The sequence below is a fragment of the Capsicum annuum genome, chromosome 4 (genome assembly GCF_002878395.1).
Source record: "Capsicum annuum cultivar UCD-10X-F1 chromosome 4, UCD10Xv1.1, whole genome shotgun sequence".
NCBI lineage: Eukaryota > Viridiplantae > Streptophyta > Magnoliopsida > Solanales > Solanaceae > Capsicum > Capsicum annuum.
Window position 1 is genome coordinate 148,249,072 of NC_061114.1, and position 26,450 is coordinate 148,275,521.

A 26,450-nucleotide genomic window follows, 5' to 3' on the forward strand; every position below is an offset into this window, starting at 1 on the left:
TCATGGTAGCTTACCACATTTATGATGCCCTATCACAAAGGTCGTCAGCCTTATATAAGAAACCAGCTCCTAAGTGACGACATTTGTGGTAGCTTACCATATTTTTGACGCTATGTCACAAATATCGTCAGCCTTAGGTAGAATCCAGCTTCTATGTGATGACATTTTTGACGGCTTACCATATTTTTAATGCCATGTCACAAATGTCATCAGCCATAGGCAGAATCCAGCTTTTGTGTGACAATATTTTTGATTGCTTACCACATTTTTGATGCCTTGTCACAATTATCATCAGCTATTAGTTTCAGCAACTGAGAATTTATTTCATAAGGGTATTTTGGTCTTTTCCCTTCACTTCCTACGACTCATAACCCTTAAGGAACATATTATCTTCCATTCTGTTTAGTTAAAACATCTCACAAAGCTCTCTCATACACTTTCAAACACAATATTAAGGTTTTCTCTCAAGATCATCTTCTCAGGAACAAGAACATTCTTTTCCAAAGAGGTTGAACCCTAGTCAAGAAAAATCAAGGGCAAGCCTAAGGATTTCTTCAAGAACCTTCAAAAACATTAGATCTCTTTCAAGATCAAGCTTTAAGGTATGTGTGTGTTCATTCATTGACTCCTTTCGTCCATGAAGTTCAAGAATCCTTCTCTAAAACTATATATTGTAATTTTAATGTGATGAATGAATTTTTGATCATGTTTATGTGTTGAATGATGCCAAGATAGAATTTTAATGTGTTATTATGAATCTATGACATCATATGAGTTGAAAACATGTAAGTTTGATTATTTATGATGAGTAATTATATGATTTACACCTATGCCTAATTTGTGCATGTAAGGTGTTTGATAAAATAACTAAGAGACTCGAAATCATGCATTATAGCTAATTTGTGACTAAGGGAAAGATTCATGATAGGCCTCTATGATTCAATGTCATCCATGCTAATAATGTGTCTTTGAACACTGTTGGATTACTTATGAACTAGTCTTATGTAATTATTCTATGCTTACTTGAAAAACCCACTCATGTACAAGATGTAGAATACCTATGTACTTTATGAAATTCCCCAAGTTATGATATTATGGATTGTGGTTGTAATATGTAATGAGCATGATATTGAAAGCTATGCAAGTATATACATTTTGTATGAAATTCCCTTCCATGAAACAGATTGTTGAGAACCATGCTTAGTATTAAATCCCTAATTTATGATATTGTGGATTGTGGACTCTACTCTTATGATCAAGAAAGTGAAGTTGTGTCATTTTTCTTCCGTCCAGTCTTGGGGGTACTTGTATCTGAAAAATATAGTTGTGTGCCTAGAGCCATGTCATGTTTTCATGATACTCTAAGTCAAGCATTGATCTATAGAAATCAGTAATCTCAGTAGTTCAGTATTCTCAGTAATCTCAGTGCTTAGTAACCTTAGTAATCACTGTAAATCTCAGTAACTTTAGTACTCTTAATCAGTCCTCAGAACTCATTATATTCCATCCTTCATGAGAATCCAGTAAATTCAGTTTTAGCTTCACTAAATAATACAACTATTTTTAGTTCAGTTAATCAGTATCAGTTCAACAAATTGGTTCAGTGTCTTTCAGATGGGAGTAGGATTCAGCATCGAGCGATCCTAGGGATGGGTGCTCACCCGCTAAAATAGGACTAAGATCCCTAGAAGAAATCCTTATGTTTCAGAATAACATTGCCATCATAGGTACGAGATGTCACCCGTTAGATAGGACTAACATACTCAGGGATTACCCGTTAGCACATTTATATGTATAGGACTGATCCCAGGAGTCACCTGCTAGATTAGGATACACTCCACAACAGATGTCTTTCTTGGTGGTGCGGTACTGACACCCATCTAGTTAGGATAAAAATTGGACCCCATTCAGCTTAATTTGGGGCATGTCGGTTAGATAAACACATCCCACAGTTTCAGTTATAGATTCAGGACTTTCAGATATAGTTAACACAGTTCAGTAGTACAGATTCAGTACTAGTAGAGACAATTAATCCTTATCATTATAAATAGACTTCAAGATCACCCATTTGACAGGATTGATCTCGACTATAGTTAAATAATATCAAAATTATTAGATTTAAAGATCACTCGCTAGATAGGAATGATCTCAAATTCAGTTACTCCAGATAAAATAGAACTCAGATAGTTCCATCTAAACCTAGACTGCAAGATATAGTGACTCAGTATCAGTTACATCAGTTAGGCCGATCATCATAGTTATATAAGTAATATCAATTTTCTAAACTCATATATTAGTCATATCAATTATCAAAATTCCTGATATTAGTATTAAGCTTCAGGACTGTCAGACACAGTCAACTAGACCAGTTTTTCATAATTCAAACTATTAGAAATAGTCATTCATCTATTCAGTATCTCAGCATCCGGACACTCATGTTGTTAGTATTCAGACTCAGTAGTTAGTATCTCTACGAGTTCAGTTACAGTTATGTATGCATGTATGTATTCTCACATTCATAATTAGTCAGCATTGTTCATGCATATAAACCTTTGCATTTTGCCTACCTCACTCATATACTCAGTATATTCAGACGTACTGATCCATTTACTCTATGGTGCTTTCTCTTATGTTACACCATAAGTTCAGAGGCATGAGGTCTAGATCAGCAGAAGCATTCTAGTGTTCAGAATTTGTAGTGACTCCTTTTCATTCGAGGACGATATGATTATTGCTATATGTACTATTTAATTGATAGATGGAGTTAGTTGGATACATATTCCTTCAACTTCATATTCAGTTCAATTAGAGGCTTTTAGACTAGATGTCAGATTAGATATTCAGATCTCATTATTTTTAGAATTTATGACTTGTTTTGGTATTGTTATACCTTTTACAACTATTTTGTTATCAGATGATTATTTAGTTCAAACCTTATGGCCTTTCATGTTCATATTTCCACATTTTATGTATATTATGCAGTATATAGGTACAAATATCAGTCATGGGTTAGCTTGTGGTCCTTCGGGGTCATGAGCACCGTGTAGCATTTCGATTTAGAAAATTGAGGTGTTACAAGGGAGAGGCAAAACAAGAGAGCAAGGTTAGGCAGTTTTAGTTTTTCTCAACAAAAATCTGAGGGAGGAAACCATTCACAGTGTCCTCCTAAGCCAGAAATTCTAGCTTCTTCCTCTGCCAGTGCCCTAGTACCGAAATTCAGAGACGGTAATAGAGATCTAAAACCTGGCTCTAAGTCTCATGGAAGTGTCAGCATTGCTCGAACTAATACCTTGTGTTAGATTTATGGTAAGAACCACAATGGTACCTGTAGAGCTGGTAGCGATGTTTGTTTCAGTTGTGGAAAGCAAGGCCATAGGCTTAGAGAGTGTCCGTAGTCAGGTCTACAGGGTCAGCAGAATCACTTAACATCCTAGTCCGATCGCCCAAATTAGAAGAGTACCGCTTCCAGTTCTACTAGTGGGCAACGCCCAAACAGACTTTATGCTCTTCAGACCTGACACGATCAGGAAAATTCTCCTGATGTCATTACTGGTATATTAAGGATTTTCCATATTAATGTTTATGCTTTGCTAGATCTAGGTGCATCTTTGTATTTTGTTACTCCTTATATAGCAGGCGATTTCAAAATCAATCCCAAAATTTTAGCAGAGCCCTTTTCAGTCTCTACCGCAGTAGGTAAAACCATCATAGCTGGGTAGGTATATAGGAACTACCCTATTAAGATATTTCAAAAAGCCACGTTGGTAGATTTAGTTGAGTTAGAGATGACTAATGTTAATATCATTCTTGGTATGTATTGGCTTCATTCCTGTTATGCCACAGTCTACTGTAGAACCAGGGTAGTTCACTTTCAATTCTCGAATAAGACCATCCTAAAATGGAGGGCTCATACTTCATCTTTTAGGGTTCGACTTATTTCCTACGTTTGCGCAAGGAAAATGATTTCTAAGGGGTATGTGTATCATCTTGTGCATGTTAAAGATTGAAGTTTTGAATCTCCTAGGTTTGAATCAATCCAAGTGTTTAATAAATATTTAGTTTTTTTCTCAAAAATCTTCCAAGTATTCCTCTCAAAAGGGAAATAGACTTCGCCATTAACCTTATTCAAAATACTCAGCCTATTTTTATTCCACCATACCGAATGGAACCAGTAGAACTCAAGGAACTAAAAAATTTGTTGAAGGTTCTCTTAGATAAGAGATTCATCAGGCCTAGTGTATCCCCATGGGATGCACCAGTATTATTCGTATGCAAGAAAGACGGTTCTCTTAGGATGTGTATTGATTACCATCAGCTCAACAATGTTAATGTCAAGAACAAGTATCCTTTTCCCAGAATAGATAACTTGTTTGACCAACTTCAGGGTGCCAGTTATTTCTTCAAGATAGATCTCAGATCAGGCTACCATCAGCTCAGAGTTAGAGAATGTGACATCCCAAAGACAGCTTTTTGTACTCGGTATAGACACTAAGAGTTTCTAGTTATGTCCTTTGGTCTTACCAATGCCCCAGCCGCTTTTATGGACTTTATGAACCGGTTGTTCAAGTAGTACTTGGACATATTCATCATGGTCTTCATATATGATATTCTGGTCTATTCAGGCATTGAGTGTGATCATTCAGACCATCTCAGTATTGTTCTTCAGACCCTTAGAGGTCACTTGCTATTCGCTAAATTCATTAAGTACAAGTTTTGGCTAAGATCAGTAGCATTCCTTGACCATATTATTTTTGGTGATGGCATTAGAGTAGATCCTTAGAAGACTGAAGTGGTAAGAAACTAGCCTCACCCTATCTCTCCATTAGACATCAGGAGTTTCTTAGGATTGGCTGGCTGTTACAGATGATTTGTTAAAGGATTTTCTTCTATTACATCCCCTATGTCCAGATTGACTCAGAAAAAGGTCAAGTTTTACCTCAGCCCCAGTTCTAGCTCTTCCAAATGGTTCAGACGGTTTCGTAGTCTATTGTGATACATCCAGAGTGGGCCTAGGTTGTTTTCTCATGCAGTATAGTAAGGTCATAGCCTATGCCTCCAGACAGTTAAAGTCCCATGAGAAGAATTATCCTACTCATGATCTTGAGTTAGTAGTCATAGTAGTTGCCTTAAATATTTGGAGGCATTATCTATAAGGAGTTCATGTAGATGTCTTCACAGATCATAAGAGTCTCCAGTATGTCTTTTCTCAGAAAGATTTCAATCTTTGTCAGAGAAGGTGGTTAAAGCTTTTGAAAGATTATGACATGAGTGTCCTTTATCATCCGGGCAAGGCAACCGTTATGGCCGACACTTTGAGTAGACTCTCCATGGGTAGTGTTTTTCACGTTGAGGATAGGAAAAAGAAAATAGCTCAGGAAATCCATCAGCTCCTAGGATAGGTGTTACCTTAGTCTATTCTTCGAAGGGTGGTGTATGTTATCAAGTAGTTCTGAGTCATCTCTAGTTTTTCAGGTGAAAGAAAAGCAAGACAAGGATCCTAGCTTTCTCAAGCTAAAAGAGTTAGTTCAGAATAAGAGAGTAGTTGTTTTCTCCCAAGGGGGAGATAGGGTTCTTTGTTGTCAGGGTCATCTGTGTGTTCTAGAAGTAGATGACTTAAAGTAGTAAATTCTTACAGAAGCGCATGGTGCGCGATACTTTATTCATCCGGGGGCCACTAAGATGTACCGCGACCTGTAATAAATCTATTGGTGGAGTAGGATGAAGAGAGATATTGCAGAGTTTGTCGCTAAGTTCTCTATATGTCAGTAAGTTAGGATAGAGCATCAGAAGCCTAATGGAACCATGCAGGAGTTCACCATTCCTACTTGGAAGTGGGAAGAAGTGAACGTGGACTTTGTGATGGGTTTGCCTCAAACTCGTCAACAACATGATTTAGTTTCAGTTATTGTAGACAAGATGACCAATTCAGCTCATTTCCTTCCAGTTCATACCTCTTATTCATCCGAGGATTATGCCAAACTCTATATTAGGTAGGTCTTCAGATTACACAGTTTTTCATTATCGATTATTTTAGATAGAGGTACCCAGTTAACCTCTTACTTTTGGAAAATATTCCAAAAGGGTCTTGGTACCTAATTCCATCTCAGTAAATCCTTTCATCCTTAGATAGATGGTCAAGCTGAAAGGACCATTCAGACTCTTGAAGCTATGCTAAGTGTGTGGCACTTGATTTCAAGGGAGGTTGGGATGACCACTTTCCTTTTATTGATTTTGAATACAACAATAGCTATCATTACAGTATTAAAATGGCTCTATTCAAAGCTCTCTATGGAAGGAGGTATAGATCTCCAATTGGTTGGTTTGAATTTAGTGAGGCCTCAGTCATAGGTACTGACTTGGTTTTCAACACCTTAGAGAAAGTTCAGTTGATCAGAGATAGAATTCGGGCTACTCAGAGCTGACAGAAGTATTATACTGATGTTCACAAAAAGGATCTCAAGTTGGAGGTCGATGACTATGTCTATCTTAAGATCTCTCCCATGAAGGGATTGAAGAGGTTCAGCAAGAAAGGGAAACTCAGTCCCCGCTATATCAGTCACTTCAGGTTTCTTAGCCGTTTAGGCAAGGTAGCTTATGAGCTTGAATTACCTTTAGATTTAGCCTCAGTTCATTCGGTCTTTCATGTATCCTTGCTCAGAAGTGCATTGGTGACCCAGAAGTTGTAGTCCCTATTCAGAGCATTGATGTTCTAAACAATCTCTCTTATGAAGAGATTCCAGTCAAAATCTTAGACTATCAAACTTATCGATTGAGGAACAAATAGTTCCCTTTAGTTAAGGTTCTTTGGTGAAATCAGTTCTTCGAGGAAGCTACTTGGGAAACAGAAGAAGATATGCATACCAAGTATCCTTACCTCTTCTTCACCGATTCAGATCAAGCTCAAGGTAATAGTTCGCCTTAAGCTTATTCAGTTTCATATTCATATTCCTATCATAAACGTGGTATCTACTGCTATTTCATACTCAGTCATGCATTCATATATCAGTTCATTTATAAAATCATGCATCAGCTATGCATGCTCGTCTTGAGAAACTCAGCTTATTAGAACACTCATCACACATTCATGTACTAGTTAGTCGTGCATAGATATGCATGAGTTCAGTATATTAAGCATGTCAGTCATAAAGTCATGTCTCATTCACTCATCTTTAGTTCATGTTTATTTATTATCTTCCCTCTTAGTTAGTCTAATTCGAGGACAAATGTTATTAAGAGGCTGATGTTGTAATACCCATGCTTATTCCTATCTAGAATTCATCTCAAGGATGCTAGTACTTTCTTTGAAATACAAATCTATTTCTTACCCACGGTATTTTTGAGATTTCTACTTCTATCACGTGGGAAATTGAGTTAGCTTTCCAACGATACCAATTTTGTCAAAATCTGACACCAGACAAGGAAGTTATGGATGTTTTACTCAGAACTGACCAAAACGCCCAGGTATGATGACCAAGTTGATGGACCGCCAAATAAGTGACGGATTGCCACTTTGACCATTAAAGCCAAGGCAGTAGGTCTATATTTTTGATAAGGATTGATAGACGAGTTAACAGACCATTAGATTTTTGATGGACTGTCATCCAGGCTATCAAGTCTTATTAAGTGAACCCCATTTCTGGTCCATGTATGATGGTCGACATGACGGACCTTCAAGTTTCTGATGGACTGTCACTCTGGTCATTACATACCACGTTTAATTTATTTCTAGGCCATTTTAATAGGGGTATTTTTGTCACTTACCACTCGCCTATATATACCCAGATTAGTCCGAATTCAGCCATTTTGCTTATTATTATTTCACAAACAAAAATTAGGGTTTCTCTCTAAATTTAATCTCTAAAGAAAAAGACCCACTCTTCTTCTAAAAATCAAAGGATTTCAACTCCTTCAGGTTCAAAAACATCAACAACCTTGAATCAGGTATGTGCAGTGTTCATCTATGGATCCATTTCATTCATAGAGCTCAAGAACCATGTTTTAAATATTAATTTATGATTTTCCTTGTTGTGATAAGAGCATGTACATGTTGATGATTGTTTTTTAAGTTTCAAGATGATATCTAAAGGGGTTTTCATGAAGTATATGTGTTTGTTAGTTGAAAAGCATAATCCTTATGTGTCTTAATATGGTGAAATTCATGGACACACTTAAGCTAAAACAATGCATGAAAAGTATTTGATAATATGCCTATGGTTATAGAATTCATGTCCCATGATTTAATAGTGCTTAACTGACAAGTCCATGCTCTATGCTTTACGATTTCCTATGAATTTCATGTGAATGATATGCGTTGTTGTTGTGATATAGATTAACCATGATACTAAAGCTATGCAAGTATATACATGTTGTATGAATTTTCCTTCCATGTATAAGATGTTGAGAACTATGATTAGGGTGAAATCCCCTAATTATAATATTGTAAATTGTGGACTCTACTCTATTGATCAAGTCATTCATGTGTGTGAGTTCCTTCCATTGAGTCCTGGGGGTACTTGTACATGAAAAAAATATAGTTGTGTGCCTAGATCAATGTCATGTTATCACAATAATATTAGTTAAGCCATGATCTATAGAACTCAGTAGGACAAGCGACTCAGGAAACCTCAAAAATCGCATGAACTCAGTAAATTCTCAGTTAGTAGTACTAATCCGTCAGTCAACGAAAGTCAGTTACCTTATCCATGTACCATCAGTTAAATCATATTTACTCTCTTCAGATGGGAGTAGAACTTAGCACCTAGTGAACTCAAGGATGGAAACTCACCTGCCATTTTAGGGTGTGATTCTTAGTAATCATCCTTGTGTTCCAGAACTACGTAGCCAACATAAGTTGAGACATCTTAACCTATAAGATTAGGGTTGGTGAGGTGGATGAATCCATCATTTTAGGATTCCCACCATTCTCATTTTAAGTACCTTCCAACTAAGGGTCACTTAAAGTTGTCCTAAACAGTGGCATGCTATTGACACCCTTCCAGTCGAGGCAGAGATTGGACCCAATGTAGCTACATGCGTTGTTGGGTCATGTCGGTCAAACAACTACCTCCCATAGTTTCAGTCTCAGTCTCTACAAAAAAACTCAGATAGTTCTTAAGATTTTAGTATTCTAGGACTGTCAGATATAGTTAATTCAGTTACAGTACGAAAATCAGGTAGTTCCATCATATTTAGGACTGTCAGACATAACTACCCATGTTATCATAATTCCAGTGTTATTCATGTTGGACATCTGTAAACCATGTATTAGCGTACAGATCTAATTATCACATATTTATGATTCTAGTTACTATGTATGTATGTTTCCACTCTTACATTCATACCAGTCAGTTAGTTAGTATCGTTCATTCATGTAAACCATTTTTGCATTTAGTCTACCTCTCTCGTATAATCAGTACTCTAGTCGTACTGATGTATTTGTGCTATGGTGCTTTGTTTCACGTTACACCATAGGTTCATAGATACGAGCTCAAAATTAGCTGTAGCAGTAGCATTCTAGTTGCAGAGTTATAGTGAGTCCTCATCCATTTACGGATGATATTATTTATTTTATTTATTATTTTAGATCACTTTTGCTAGACGAAGTTAGTTGGAGAAATGTTCCTTCAACCCCTTATTCAGACAGTATTTAGGGGCTTTCAGATTTGAGTCAGATTTTAATTGTTTTGGGTATTCGTTACCCCATATAGATTGTATGAATTGTCAGATATTTTATTCAGTTGAACCTTATGGCCTATTGTTCATTTTTTTCGTATTATTATGTCATCTATTGCAATATATAGGTATAGATATCAGTCATGGGTTAGCTGGTAGTCCTTCAGGGTCATAAGCACCGTGTGGCATTCCAATTCAGAATATTGGGGCGTTACAGCTTGTATACATTTATTTTGTACTCTACTTGCACTCTTGTTGTATTAGAAACTGTTATACTAAATTCACTAGGTTTTGGGGATATACTTACTTTCTTCCTAATTTCTGCCTCCTTAATATTTAGTTTTCCTTCTATTTTTTATGCTAGACTACTTTGGGCATGCTAATGAGCTCGGTTTGTGCTCAAATTTTGGGCACTAGTTGTTTGATCATGATAGAACTAATGATGGATCAAATTTTAAGATTTCATGTATGGTTCCATGAATCTATTTTAGATTTGAATTTTGATCCAGAGCTTTATATAACAATAGGAGTATCATTTTATTCCTATTAATGTGTAGTTTATGATTTTTATAATGCAATATTATTTAAAGATAGTGGGGTAAAGATGAGAAATCCATGGTTGATTTGAGGTTGTGGTTTGACTACGAGGAAGACTTTGATCTAATTTTCTCCATCAGATTTTGTAGTGCATAGATTGGACGCTATATAGGAATTATAGGACATGCATATGCATAGTAATACTCATATTTGACCTATCTAGGGGGGATTTTAATACAAATGTGACCCAGAGCTTGGCATAGGATATCCATAATAGGTGTAGGATCCTATTATCCTTGATTATAGACTTGTATAGCCAAATTATATATTAAGGATCCTTAGTTTAAGACTTACCCCATTATTAGTGAATTGGATGGTACTTCCCCAATTAGGACTTCCTAATAGCTTTATTTCCATTTTACTTAATTTTTTGGTTTATGTTGTTTATATTATGTTGAATTTTATATTGTTAGGATTGTTATATCTTTTTTGATGATGATTACCTAATAATAAGGGACCAGGTCCCTAATTAATCATAAAAACATATAGTTCTCCTATATATGTGCAATTTTGTTTGTCAGTGTAATAAACTGTGCAGGTGAGCTATATACCAATCAGGACACCTGGCCCAATTTAAATTCTACCCTAATAATTATCCTACTATAAATAAATAAGGGTGAATCTCGTTCAACTAATTCTTGCAAATTTGTTATTCAAAGAGAAAAATGGTGAAAAATCAATATTGCCAAAGCTCTAAATTTTTGTGTGCTGAGAAAGATATTGTTCTTGAGTCACGTTTTGGTCTGAATTGAATTACTCATCTTTTAAGAGTAGTACTTTTCTTGTGTCTTTGGAGTTCTTAGGCAGTGTTACCTGAGTTGATACATTTTAGAGTTAATTAATATTGAGAAGAGATCTTGACAGAGTTGTCAGAAAGAGTTCGTAATAGAATTGTTACAAATAAATGGAGATTAGAGTTAAGCTCCAATGGAGTCTGTAATCATGAGTTTGATTATAGTGGATATTTTAGTATTTGTGAGGCCAATCCATGATTTTTCCTCCCTTGAGCAAGGAGGTTTCCCCATTAAATCACTAAATTTCATGATTTATTTGAGAAAAAACACTATAATAAATCAAATAAGATAAGCTTAACCACCTGAAATCTCTATTCAAATATTGAAATTCTTGGATAGTCACGAGAAATCTTGCTTAAATTATTTCCTTCTTTTTTTAGACTTTCCTTTCGAGTGAAAGACCTTATTAGGCTCCTCTTATGTATATAAAAATTTGGTTAATGACAAACTCTTATACGAAAAGAATTTAGAAAATTATTTTTAGATAAATATCTTTGTTTCTTAGTGTCACTTTCCTGCAAATTTTTGTTTTCTTAATTCGTTACGGCTTTATTACTTGTGTATAAATCTAAGGGACCTAGTCCCTAATAAGGTGGTGCACTCCCATGATTCATCAATTAGTTTAAGAGAAAGGACACTCTAAAAGGTTCACACCTAGAGTGAGTAATTTATCATGGCTACTCTACCTAAACTAGAAGAAGGGAAATCTAATACTAGACCATGCCACTTTAATGGGCAATATGATGTATGATGGAAAAGTAGGATGTATGACATTATTATGACTGAAGATAGTAAAATGATAGATGTAATACCTTATGGTCCTCATGTGCCATTTATAGAGGTCATGGAAGGAGACATAACTAGAATGGTTGTCAAAACTGGGAGAAAATATAATGATGAAATCGTTAGAAATTTTAAAAGAATAACAAGGTTAAGAAATTTCTTGTGTGTGATATAGGAACAGATGAATATAAAATGAATTTTGCTTTTGAAAATACTAAGGAAATTTTGGTTTGCCTAAAGACTACTCATGAAGCACCAACTAATGTGAAGGATTAAAAAATTTACATGCTAACTACTCAGTATGAAACTTTTTCCATGAAGGAAGGAGAAATAATACAAGAAATGCATACTAGATTCACTTTAATCATAAATGAGTTGCACTGTCTAGGAGAAGTGATTCCCTTGTATCAGCAAGTGAGAAAAATTCTAGGTGTTCTATCTAAGTCCTGGAAAAGCAAAGTGGACTCTCACTATGGATGAAATTATTGGTAATCTAATAACTCATGATCTTTAGAAGCAGCAATAACAAGAGAAGAAGGAACTAAAAAGGGAAAGGTCTCTGGCATTGAAGGCTTTAAAGTTTGATTCAAGTGAGGAGGAAACGGATGTTGCATATTTTGAAAAAAAGATTGTGAGAGAAATAAATAAAAGTGGCCAGTTTAAAAAAAGAGGAAGTAAAAACAAAAATGAAGGTACAACTGAAGTTTTTCACAAATGTAGAAGTCCTAAGCATTTCATCAAGGATTATCCACTGGAAAAATAGACAATTGGGAAAATGAAAAGTTTAGAGCTAAAAAATAAATGTAGAAGGACCAAATCCCTAAAAAAGTCAGGAAGAAAGGTTATATCTGATTCTGTAGTGAAACAAGCTCTGGCAGTCTAGGGAGATTCCTGTAGTGAATCTGATGAAGTTGAAAATTCTGAAGATATGTCTATGCTGGCAGTATAGGATAAGAATTTCACCTATGAATCCTTGTTTGCTCTTATAGAAAACTCTAAAGATGAAGAATAAAATGAGGTAACTCTTTCTAACATTACAGAAAATTTAGAGAACTACTCTGCTAGAAAGATTAAGAAGTTTGCAAATATATTGAATGATTATGTGTGTGAACTGAATGTTGATAAAAATTATCTTGAAAAGAAATTATAAAATCAAGTGCTTGAATTGATTTCCTTAACTATCCAAATATCTAAAATAGAAGAATTTTTCACAAAATTAAAATCTAAAAATCTTAGTTTAATGAGTCAATTAGAGAATGTAAATAGTTCTGATGGTAAATGGAAGAAAAAAGCCTCAAGGCTTCAAGTTGAGCTTGAAGAAAAATTGTGGTATTCTTAAAAGAGTCTCTTGACCGCACTCCATAGGAATGAAGAATTATAAAGGGACCTAGTCGATATAAGAGAAGATCTTAACGAATCCTTTAAAGGGACCACATCCTTACAATACCTTTCTAATTTAACTTGTCAGGGAGTCAATAAAATAGTAAAAGGTTTAGATATAAGTATAAAACCAAATCATTTGCATCTTAAGGGAAGGTTGTTCATGATGTTAGGAACAAGGTCTGCAAACCATTGTGTAGCCATTGTGGATGAGATGGGCACTTGAAGTAAAATTATCAATACTTGATTAAAGCTAGAATGAGCAATGATACATACATCTAGCAGGAGAATTATTACCCTAAAGGTTCCATACTCTTGAAAAATGTGAAGAAGAATTCTTTACCTAGATGAGTCAAGAAAGATTTGATCACCCCTTTATCTTTCTCCTAGGAACTCAAACTCATATAGGTTTCTAAATCTAACAAATAACTTTGATTTCAGGTAGGAAAAAGGGAATGTAGTCAGAATTGGCTTATGGATAGTGATGCTCAAAACACATGAATGGGAGGACTAACTATTTTCTCTCTCTTAAGATACTTCAAGGTGGAAGTGTCTCTTTTGGAAATGGTAAAAAGATATATATTCATGGTGTGATAATGATTAGGAAATTTCCTAATCAAGCAATAAAAGATGTGTACTATGTGAATGGCCTCAAGTACAGTCTTCTAAGTTTTTCCCAAATCTATGATAATGGTAATGAGGTGAAATTCTAATTTGATGGAGGTATTATGTCAAGATTAAAGTGTGGGAGAGTTATTCTCAAAGCCAAAAGGTTCAAATATATATATAAATGATTTAGAGTCTATAGTTGATGGGTAATAATTTTCTTACACGTTCAAAGTAAGATGCTGATCTATGGTATAGAAGGCTAGGACATGTAAGTTCCACTTTACTAAAAAAGTTGATTTGAAAGGACCTGGTCTATGGCATGAAAGAGCTGAAATTTCCTGAAAATAAGATTTGTGATGCTTGTGGTAAGGTTAAAAAATCTATGTCCTCCTTTAAGTTAAAGAAGCAGGTGAGTACTTCTGAACCTATTGAGTTGCTACATATAAATCTATGTGGACCTGTTAAAGTCCACAGTAGAGGAGGAATGAAGTATATATTTTTTATTGTGGGTGACTACTCCAGGTTCACCTGGATAATGTTCTTGAGAACTAAGGATGAAACCTATGAGTTTTTTATAACTTTTGCCAAGATAATTCAAATAGCTGAATTGTAAGATAGTTGAATTCAAATATGATCATGGAATAGAATTTTAGACCTCCCAATTTGTAAGATTTTGGATGAATATAGAATCAGTCATAACTTCTTTACTCTTAGGACTCTTCATAAAAAATAGAGTTGTTTAAAGAAAGAATATAACCCTCATAAAGATTGCCAGGACCATGTTGATTGATAGCGGCTTCGAAAAAGCTTTTAGGCTGAGGCTATTAATACTACCTGTTATGTGAAAAACAAATGTTTTATCAGATCTTTCCTAAGCAAGACCCTATATGAGCATGTGTTTAATAGAAATCCTAAGCTTGACTACTTCAGACATTTTGGGTTCAAGTGCTTTATTCTAAATAATGGGAAAAATAAACTAGGAATGTTTTACCCCAAAAGTGATGAAGCAATATTTATGGGCTACTCTTCTATAAGAAAACCATAAAGAGTTTTCAATAAAAGAACTTTGTGTGTGGAGAAAATTATACATGTTGTCTTTGATGAGTCAGGAAATCTAGTTAATCTAGGTGATGATGAAGATTCGAATATTTAAGAACTTATTCCTATTAAAAGGGGTGATATTGTTGATGATGATGGTCAAGGACTAAATAATGTTGTTGGGAATGATAAAGGTGATGGTGATCCACGATCTTAGTTAGAAACCTGTGATCCAGTTGATGAAAATCAAGAAGGGTTCAGTCAAAGTCCTTAGGGACCTGGTCCCAGTAGAACTTACCTCATCAAACTAGAGGCATAAATCTTCTTACCCATTTGAAAATTTGGCTAAACCTTTCGAATCTGGAGTTTAAATAAGAGCTCAATCTAGAAATTTCATGGCATTCTCAACATTCTTGTCTCAAATTAAGGCCAAAAATATGAAAAAAGCTCTAAAAGATGCTGACTAGATCAATGTAATGCAGGAGTACTTTAATAATTTTAAAGAAGTAAAGTCTGACTCTTGGTCCCCAAACTTATTGATGAAACAATTGTTGGTCCCCAATGGGTGTACAAAAACAAGCAGGATGAGCATTGATCTATCAAAAGATATAAAGAAAGACTGGTTGTTTAAGGTTATAACTAGGAGAAAGTAATTGACTATTATGAGACATTTACCCCTGTAGCAAGGATAGAGGATATTAGTATTCTTATTGTATTTGCTGCCTACATGGGGTTCAAACTATTACAAATGTATGTCAAAGGTTATTTTCTGAATAGAAACTTAAAGAAAGAAGTCTATGTCAAGTAACCTTAAGGTTTTGAAAATGCACATTTTCCTCATCATATGCTTAAGTTGGATAAAGCTCTCTATGATTTGAATTAAGAACCAATGGCTTAGTATGAGAGACTTTAAAAGTTTCTTCTTGAAAATGGATTTAAAAGAGGAAAATTGACAATACTCACTCTTTAATGTCCAGAGGCAGCAACTTACTAATTGTTTTGATATATGTTGATGACATAATTTTTTGAGATACTTCTCAATCTCTATGTGAATAGTTTGGAAATATAATGGGGAGTGAATTTGAAATGAGCATGATGGGTGAATTAAGTTTCTTTCAAGGCCTGCAGATCAAGTAAACTTCTCAAGGTACAATGATTTGTCAAGAAAAGCACATCAAGGAGCTACTGAAAAAATATAATATAAAAGATGTCAAGCCAATTGAAACTCCTATTGGAACTAGTATAAATATTGATAATGATGAACCTGGTCCTTTAGTTAATGAGTCCATGAATAGAGGGATCATTGTAACCTTACTATATCGTAATGCTAGCAGTCTAAATATTGTATTCGATATGGGAATGTATGCTAGATTTCAGGCTTTCCCAACGGAGTCTTATTTGAAAGCTGCAAAATAAATTCTCAGGTATATATAGGGGACAAGGGACTTGTTCTTGTTCTATCCATCTAGAGATAGTTTTGATCTAATAGGAGATGCTGATTCTAATTATGCTAGATATTTAGTGGATAAAAAACACCTCGAGAATGGCTTATTTTTGTGTTTTTCCTTAAAATGTTGGGGTTTTAAAAAGAAAAATTCAGTTGTGTCATCTACTACTGAAGTTGTGTATGCGTTGTAACTTATTGTTGTGAATCAAACAACAACTGAAGGATTTTGGGATTATCTCAAGCACTATCCCGTTGATGTATGAAAATATAAGTTCTCTTAACATGGCAAAGAATCTAGTGCATCATAAGAGGACAAAGCATATTGATTTAAGGAATCATTTTTTGAGATATGATGTTGAGTAATGATCTATTTGCATAAAGTTTTGCAAGACAAAGGATCAAATAGAAAACATCTCTACTAAGGCTCTTCACAAGGAACAATTTGTGAAGAATATGTTGAGGATGGTTTTGATCAAAATAACTTGACCTACTAAGATTAATAAGTTTATCTCCACAAAATTAGTAATAATCAATATATAGGTATCCTTGATAAAGTATGTACGTAGTGGTCAAACTCAGTATCATACCTTTGCAGGTATACATACATGTCAATAACTTTAGAGGAGAAAAATTGAGATAGACACAAATTTGAGGATTTACTCAAGAAAGAGAGTAACTTGGTCTCATCTCTAATGTTACTATCATTAATGTACAATTTTTTATTCTATCAAAAAAAGCAACGTTTCTCAATCTATGTTAGATAATTATCTTATACTAAAAAAGAAAGATGAGTCACACCAAAATAGATATTAATGATACCTCACTCTTTCAAAAAGCCTATCTTTATGTTTATTCATTCCCTTAAATTGTGTAGAACGTAAACCCTCTCTTGTCAAAAGAGAAAACCTCTCTTGTGACAAGGATTTCCAAATGGCTTTAACTTTTCTTTCTCATTTCCACAAAGGACTATGAACTTAGTATAGATAATAATCCTCTCATAAACTTTCTTTAAAGCACCAAGTGCACTTTATCCTTCACGTCCCTATTAGAACAACATTTGACTTAACTTTTCTTAATAGATAACTACCTAGGTGAACCTCTAACAAATGAAATCCATAAGAAAATGAAATCTTTTTCTTCACCTGTTACTAAGATAAAAGATAGTAACAAGATTAATCTCACACTAGAAGTCATCCCTACTTAAAAGCACCTTTCCTTCAAAAGACCAACCAAGTAAAGACATCCTATAATTTCAAAGACAAACTCCCTCTTCGCTCAACTCATTGATGAAGATCTATCCCTAAGAACTAATAACCTTTCTTGTAGAATAATAATGGATGAAGCTTGTGTTGTTGGAAATCTTATTTTTCTATAAAATATTCCTAGAAAGAGTGCGTTTGGTCCTAAGGAAAAAGATGCTAGTAAGATAATGAGAATTTTAGAAAGAAGTCTAGAATTTTAACTGAGAAGCAGCAGTCTTCTGAAGGACTTGGTCGTAAGAAGTGAAAAATGACTGAAGAAGAACCTATCATTGTTTTTAAAAAGGGAAAACTAGAGATATAAGGAAAGTATGAGTCTAAAGAAGTTTGAAATAGGTCTTTGTGCAATTAAAAGGTGCTACATAGGAGGATTTTTGAATCAAGTATATTAAGAAAAGCATGCATAATAGAATTAGTTGATGCTGTAAAACAATAAACATGGCTTCATATTATAGAAGTACCCATTACCTCCATCATTGATGAGTAAGTCAGAGAATACTACTCCACATTACATTTTTCTAAAGACAGACTAATATTGACTAGTGTGGTTTAACGAAAGAAGCTAAATCTTATTGTTGTACTACTTAGGAGAAACTTGGATGTTTCCATCAATGGTGAGAGGATTGTTTCAAAAAAACAACCCTCAACAGAGTTTATGGAAAATGCATCAAAGGTTAAAGGAAAATCTATAGTTGCAATAAATAGGAGATCACTCAAAATCGAGTTACAATTAATCTTTGATTTCATTAATAAAGTGATTTTGCCTAGCTCACAAAAGAGGAACATTTCTTCAGTTGGTGATTCGTATTTGATAAAGAGTCTCAGTAGTTTTGAGTTCATTATTTTCCTTCTCTAATAATGGAGAACATAGATAAATTTGTTCATGGGAAGAATGGAAGACATGACATGCCTTATGGATATTGATTGAACAAAGTGTTTGATAAATTTGGAATTGTTTTTTAAAGTGTAACTCTTGGAAATATGATACAACTACTTAGTCTAAAAAGTCCGAAGAAAACATAGTGTATGGAAAAGAAATTAGGAACCATCACTTAAGAAGAGCTCAGAAAGGTAATAGAGGGATTGATGCTCAACACAGTTGCTAAGGATGTAGAGATTAGAAAGTTTCAAATGACAATTTAGAATCTTTCTAATAAGGATTAAAGTGTCTCTAAAGAGCTTAGAATTAAGAATGTTGAACTAAAAAAGAGAGTTTTATCTCAAACTAATAATGTTCTTAAATTGAATGCAGAGATAAAGCTACTAACCAAGGAATTGTTATACTTACATACTGCATAAATCAACAAAATGGCTCTACTTGTCCAAACCCTCTTCCCAATTCCTTCACCCATTTAGTTTCTTGGTTCCTGTGGCTTTTTATATTGAATAAAACATTTAAATCTTCAATTGCAATGATACTTAACTTTTATATATTAATGAATCCTTTTTTATGTGTTTCATCTGTCTCTTTTTTTTTTCTTAAGTTGTTCTTCATGTAAGTGTTTCCCCAGCGTCCATAATTTAACTTACTTGTGTTTATTTTAGTCATGGTTTATTGGTCTTAATTCTTAATGATTCCAAAAAGGGGAATACCAAATTCATGTGGTAGGGACCAGATAATAAGTGTGAAACTTGTGTTGAATTATGTGTTGAAGTTCATGTATATTGATAGAGCAAAACATGTTGGTATATTGATTAGGGGGAATAATGGTGCATAGTGATGGGGGTAATTAATTTGTAGTAGTAGTGATCACTCTGATGGAATGAGGTGAATGATATTTGATGCTCAAAAATTTGTTGTTTGTCCTCATCCAAAAGGGGAAAAATTTCTATATTTTAATTTGATGATGATTAGTTGACAACAAGGGACGAGGCCTGGTTCTTCATGGAAACATACATCTGTCATAATTCTGCACAATTTTGTCTGTTAGTGTAAGGAGAACTGGACCAATTGAAATCCTATCTTAATGATTATCCTACAATAAAAATATAAGTTTCAACTTGTTTTTGCAAATTAGTAATTCAAAGAGAAAAATGTCACAAACACAATATTTCTTGTGTTCCAAATTTTTGTGTGTTGAGAGAGTAAATATTCTTGAGTCAAGTTTTTTTTGTAATTGAATTACTTATCTTATAAGAGTAATACTTTTCTTGTGACTTTAGAGTATCGAGGTAGCGTTACCTAAGTTGATATTGGTTAAAGTTAATTAAAATTGAGAATACATCTTGACAGAGTTGTCAAAGAGAGTTTGTAATAGAGTTGTTACAAATTATTGGAGCTTAGAGTTATGTTCCAATGTAGTCTGTAATCATGTGTTTGATTATAGTGGATTCTTGAGTGCTTGTGAGGCCAAGCAATGGTTTTTCCTCCCATGACCAAAGAGGTTTCCATGCAAAATCACTGTGTTCTTTTCCTTTTTTTCAAAATTTTGTTTCCTTACTGCTTTAGAACTTTATTGTCTATATCTGACTCTAAGGGACGACCATGTCATTTATAAGGAGGTGCACCCCCCCATGATACATCAAGGACTAATGTGCTAACCTTCTGTTAGCATATTTAATACTTTTAACTTGAAATAATTGTAAGTTCTTAAGTAGCTACTGTTGTTTTTTATCATATTTCATGTGATTTTATAGGAAAGTCAAGATGCCTGGAAATATATGAAAGCTACATCAAGAAGGATGCATTTTGGTGGAAATAATTGAGTTTTGAAAACTTTACTTGACAACATGTTCTGATAAGCTATCAGATCTCAGATAAGCCGATAGACATATCATCACATTGAGGCAGAGAACAAGAAAATGGAGACATGTCAGATGACATGTCTGATAAGATATCAGATTCTAATAAGCCATCAAACAGGTTGTCAAACTGAAATGAAACACATGAAAATTGAAGTAGTTCTGACGACTTTTTTTGATAAGTCGTAAGATTCCTGATAAGTCGTCACACATAAGAAGGGCTGACGATATTCTCTGATAAGCTATCAGCTTTGTGCAAAGCTATCACACATGTCGTCAGCTAAAGAAGTAAAAGCTGAATTTTGAATTTTGAATTTTTCTTAAAGTACAGATATAAATAGAGAATTTTAGGGTTTCATTCATTATCTGGAACTTATTCCAAAGGCAAAGTCACCTCTTTTTGGTCCTCTTAACTTATAATTAAATTTTCAACTCTGTTATTGGGTTATGGGAACTTCTTCTTGAATTTGGAAGAGAACTAACATTAAACTTAATCTTTTCTAAGTTTAATTTCTTTGAATGATGAATTAAATTTTTTCTAGCTCTTTATATATCATGTTGAACTAAAACCCACAACTGGGGTTGTAGGATATATGAATATTCTTCCATGGATTTAATTGTTTGTTAGGGTCTGAGTGATTGTGGGGACATCTTGATAATTCCTTTGTAGTGATAGTTATCTATTGGTTACAAATAATAGATCTCGCCTTATGTTGATTTGCTTGAACTGAGAAATAAACTAAAAGTAGTGAATTATCAACGAGGATTTGGGAAGTTTAAGTTCTCATCTAATGATTAATGTTGTAACAAGATTGATTAACTTAAGATAAAATCAGTATGAAGAGAATGTTTTCCTATGTTCGAGAGAATTGGGGAGTTCAACATCTAGGTAGGTTTAGAAACACTTAGATGAACTGTCGAAACTGATAATTTGGTATTTCCCACAAGTCATGAGAATCTAGTACTACAACTATTATTCAATGAGGGGTTAGTAATCATAGTGATCACAACCCTAGTTTCTGTCTATCATTAATTTGAACCATTGAAATTTTATCTTTGAGTTCTGAAGCAAGTCAAAACTTTTATCAACTATTAAAAACCCCATATTTTATCTTTTCGTATCATTTGTTTGAAGTTAACTTGCAGCTAGAGGTTCAAATTAGTTTAATCGCCACTCGCATTATTCCTCATGGATTCGACCCAACTCTAAAGTTGGGTAATTATATTGACGATGATCGTCTTGCACTAAATTGACATGTAAGTTGAGCGTTATCAAATTTTGGAATCATTGCTGGGGAATACAGTTTCAAATTGAGTATATCTGTGATAATTGACTCATAGTAAGTTTCCTAGTTTTACTTTTATTTTTTGTTTTTTATCTTTGTAGGGTAGTTAGTGTGTATGACAAGTACACAAATTTTAGGTGAACCATTATTACCAGTAAATCTGGAACCTCAGTTGATCGGTAGAATAGTAGACCCACAAAAAGCAGAAAGACTAGCCGCCTTGGCTAGGGCTCAGTTAAATCAACACAATGTAGATAACCCAGGTCGGGTACCAAATATAAATGTAGAGGACTGGAGAGGTGATGATTTAATTGGCCTGGCTAATAGGAGGCATGCAGCGGGATTAGTTACACTTGTAAATCAAAATCAACCATTCAGCGGAAGACTAGACCACCAAGCTGTGCAGTTTGATATTGACAATGATGAGGATGATTTTGATGGACCTGGAGAAATGGGGGCAATCATTCTACCACCATTAGCTCCTGGGGTGAAATTTAACATCACCAGTACTATGATCCAGCTACTGAATTTGAATGGACTCTTTGGTAGATTACCTAGTGATGATCTAAATCCATATTTGGTAAATTTTATCAATATTTGTAAGTCATTTGATTATCCTGGTGTGGGTCAAAATGCTATTCATTTGAGATTGTTCCCACTATCTCTAGCTAGAAAGGCAACTATGTGGTTAAATAAGCTGACTCCTGATTTTATAACAAACTGCAGGCAATTGAAAGGAGCTTTCCTAGAAAGGTTCTTTCTTCCCTCCATAATGTTACAATTGAGAGATGAGATCAACAACTTTAGTCAATTGGCTAATGAAGCTTTGCATGACACTTGGGCGAGGTTTAAAAAGAAGTTGACTCAATGACTAAACCTTAAGAGGATTGATGAATATTTGATGGAAACATTCTACAGAGCTTTGAACTCACTTACAAAACCAATAGTGGATAATGCTGTAGGAGGTGCTTTTATGGAGCTCACCTTTAATGAGGTTACGAATAAGTAGATCTTGGCATACCAGAGATTCTGTTGTAGCAAGAAATACTAGATCTAGTGTAATATAAGTAGAGTAGTATAGGAGAAAAGAGAGGCGTGACCAGGATATGGCTTATGTAAAAACCTAAATGGATCTGCTCATGAAACATTTGCTATCATTTAATATAGAAAAATTAAAAGTTGTGGGGTCCTACTGTAAGGAGTTAAACACCGAGGAAGAGGCTAACTAATTTCATAACTAGAGGGATTCCAGATCGGTGGTCAAGAAAACCAAGGTTGGAACCATCAAGGAGATTGGAAGAATAAAAGTGATAAAAGTGGACAGTATGTACCTCCTGGAAGCCGTGATAATGCTGCCACCAGTTCAAGAAATATGTCCATGGTGGACATGACAGAGAAACTATTAAAGGGAGTTGAGGTGACCAATTCTGTGGTGACAACTATGAAGAGTGACATATCTTCCATGAGTCAACTAGTAAATTCACACTCAACTGCTATTAAAGAACTGGAGCAGCAGATGAGCTAGTTATCCACAGTATTCAACCAAAGACAGAATGGGACTCTACCAAGTGATACAGTTCAGAATCCAAAAACTGATGGATCATGTATGGCTATTACAATTAGGAGCGGTAAAATGTTTTATAGTCCAAGATTAGGGACATCCTCTCATACTGATGTGGTAGAAATAGATTGGGAGATTATTGATGAATCTTTAATAGTGCCTTTGGAGTTGGGAAGTTAGAAAAAGAAGAGTGCGGAAGTGGAATAACCACCTAGGCCGAACCATTTTAGTGATGTGGAGGAAGGCATAAGCAAGAACATAAAAGTTGGCCCAGCTGAAATCCCAAGCCAACCACCCCCATTCCCATAACATTTAAAGAGAAAATAAAATGAATACAAGTTTAACAAATTCATGGCTATGTTAAAGCAATTGACAGTGAATGTGCCTTTAGTTAAAGCAGTTAAGTAAATGCCAAGATATGCTAAATTTATGAATGATCTTGTGAAGAAGAAAAGAACAGTGAGCTATAAATTGGTATATGGTCTCCATCATTGTAGTGCTATTTCTCCAAGGTCCTTAGTGCAGAAGAAGGTAGATCCAGGAGCATTGACTATTCTTTATACGATTGGATCTTTGGAATTTTTTAAGGCCCTATGTGATTTGGGAGCAATCATTAAACTGATACCGCCAGCAGTTTATAAAATGTTGGGTTTAGGAGACCCCATACCCATCAACATGGAACAAGTTATGATGGGCAGGTCTGTGAAAAGACCGATTGGTATGCTACATGATGTACTTGTAAAAGTTGTCAATTTTATATTTTCTGCTGCCTTTGTGATCCTTTATTGTGAAGTAGACTTCAAAATGCCCATAATTTTAGGCAGACCATTCTTAGCAACTAGGAGAGTGTTAGTTAACATGGAGTTAAATAAGTTAAAGTTTAGGCTCAACGGGAAAGAAATTAGTTTTGAAGTGCATCAATCCATGAATTAGCAAAAAAAATGAGTGTTTTCTCAATCGTTAACGTATTTTATGAAGATGGAAAAGATGCACCGTCTAGGGATAAAGAAGTTTCAAGGTATATTGATGAATTCTGAATTGTCAAGATAACCTAGTCATGTCGTGACATTAAATCAGGCACTGCTTGGGAGGCAACCTAAGGCATTTGGTTGCTTGTATTTGTATTATGTGATTGACATCAAATCTTTGCACCTATGATGCCACAGGTATAATTCTAACTCTCTTGTTTTAGTTTGATGCATTAGGCACAATGCAAGATTTTAAGTTGAGGGTGAGACTGCTTATGGGTGTTATGTCCTCTAGGGGTTTTTATTGTCATGCCTCTTTTACCCAGAGTCTTGTTCCTAGTAGATCTTGAATATTTAGGCATACTGCATTTTTTTTATGATATGTTGTGGTTAATTGGTAGAAAAATAAGTATCTAGGGCAGTTGACATAAATACCTCTCTAATTGTCTAATTTGTAACTATGTGATGTGCATCTATATGTGACTACTGTGAATCTTCTTATGCCATTAGTATTAGGGATATGATAACCATTGTTAACAATTGCATGAACCGGATATGTAGTAGCTTATGATGTATCTTTGTGCCATGTGTTGTGGATACTACCTAGTTCCCATTTTATGTTAAATCCAGAACTTGCTTGGTTATTCTTGCCTTGGTTGCAGGAGAGTGGTTAGGAAAGGATTATAGGTAATTTTTTATATAAGTCAACTTTTAGCCTAAATGACCTTCCATGTTTGAATAATATCCCTCGATCTTGATTTTGAGCTTGAATGCCAATATATATATATTTTTTGTTATACCTATTACTTTCCCACTTGTATCACAATAAACCTGTTTTGGCCCTGGTCCTCCTTGGGCATTATGCACTTTGACTTACCCAAATCTCCTAAGTTGAGGGTGGCTATCATAGGGGTTCATGATGTAAAGTTTTTATAAAGAAGGGTAAGAAAAGAATAAGAAAAGAAAAATTATGAAAAATAGAAAATTAAATACTAATGGACCGTATCCAGCCTAAATTTGATTCTATAACGAAAGGGAGAAATAAGTTAAAGGTTGATAAGTGAGACCACCAAAAAAAATAGTGTAGTACCAAGGAGGGTTAGTGACTTTATATATCCTTGTGTATCATACCAACCCCAAGCCTACATTACAAGCTAAAGAAAAATCCTATAGTAATCCTAGTTTAACTGTCTGAAAGCCTCGGTGATGAAAATAATGGCAAGCTTATGGTATTTGGCATACATTGTCTAGAACTTCTTTCTGATATGTGTGTCTCTTGACCGTCCCTACATTTACATGCTTGATTTCATATATGAGTGAAGAGGGACTTCTTTGTTGTAAGGTCACATCGGTTGCATTTCTTGCTGCTTGCTTGTTTGGGTAGTGTAACTTGTATGTATGAATGGTTATTATTGCTAATTTAATGCCATATCTTGATTCCTTTGTGTAACATTGTTGATCTTCATTGATATACACAGTTGGGCTTAAAGGTGATTGAAATTTTAGAAGGTGATGTGTTTTGAGCAAAAATTGATAATCAACTGTCTTAGGTATCTTATGTTTCTCTCGGTTAAGCATCACAGTATGGTGTTATGTTGTTGCCTAAGGACAAGCAATGCTAGCCTTCTGTTAGCACATTTAAGACTTTTAACTTGAAATAATTGAAAGTTCTTAAGTAGCTACTATTGTTTTTTATCATATTTCATGTAATTTTTTAGGTAAGTGAGGATGCATGGAAATAAATGAAAGCTACGTGAAGAAGGTTGCTATTTTGTGAAAATAATTGAGTTTTGAAAACTTCACCGGATGATATGGTCTAATAAGTTATCAGATCTCTCATAAGTCGTCATACATGTCATCACATTGAGGTAGAGAACAAGAAAATTGAGACATGTATAATGACAAGTTTGATAACTTATCGAATATTTGATAAGCCATCAGACGTGTCGTCACACTAAAGCAGAATACAAGAAAATTAAAGTAGTTCTGATGACATTTTCTGATAAGTCATCAGATTCGTGATAAGCCATCACATTTGGTGTCACACTGAAGAAGGTCAGACGATATTTTCTAATAAGCTATTAGCTTTGTGATAAGTTATAAAACATGTTGTCATCTAAAGGATAACAAGCTAAATTTTTAATTTCAATTTTTTCTTAAAGTACGGATATAAATAGTGGCTTTTAGGGGTTTATTCGATATCTGGAACTTATTCCAAAGACAAAGTCACCTCTTTTTGGGCCTCTTAACTGAGAATTCAATTTTCAAATCTGTGATTGGGCAGTGGGAACTTCTACTTGAATTTGGAAGAGAA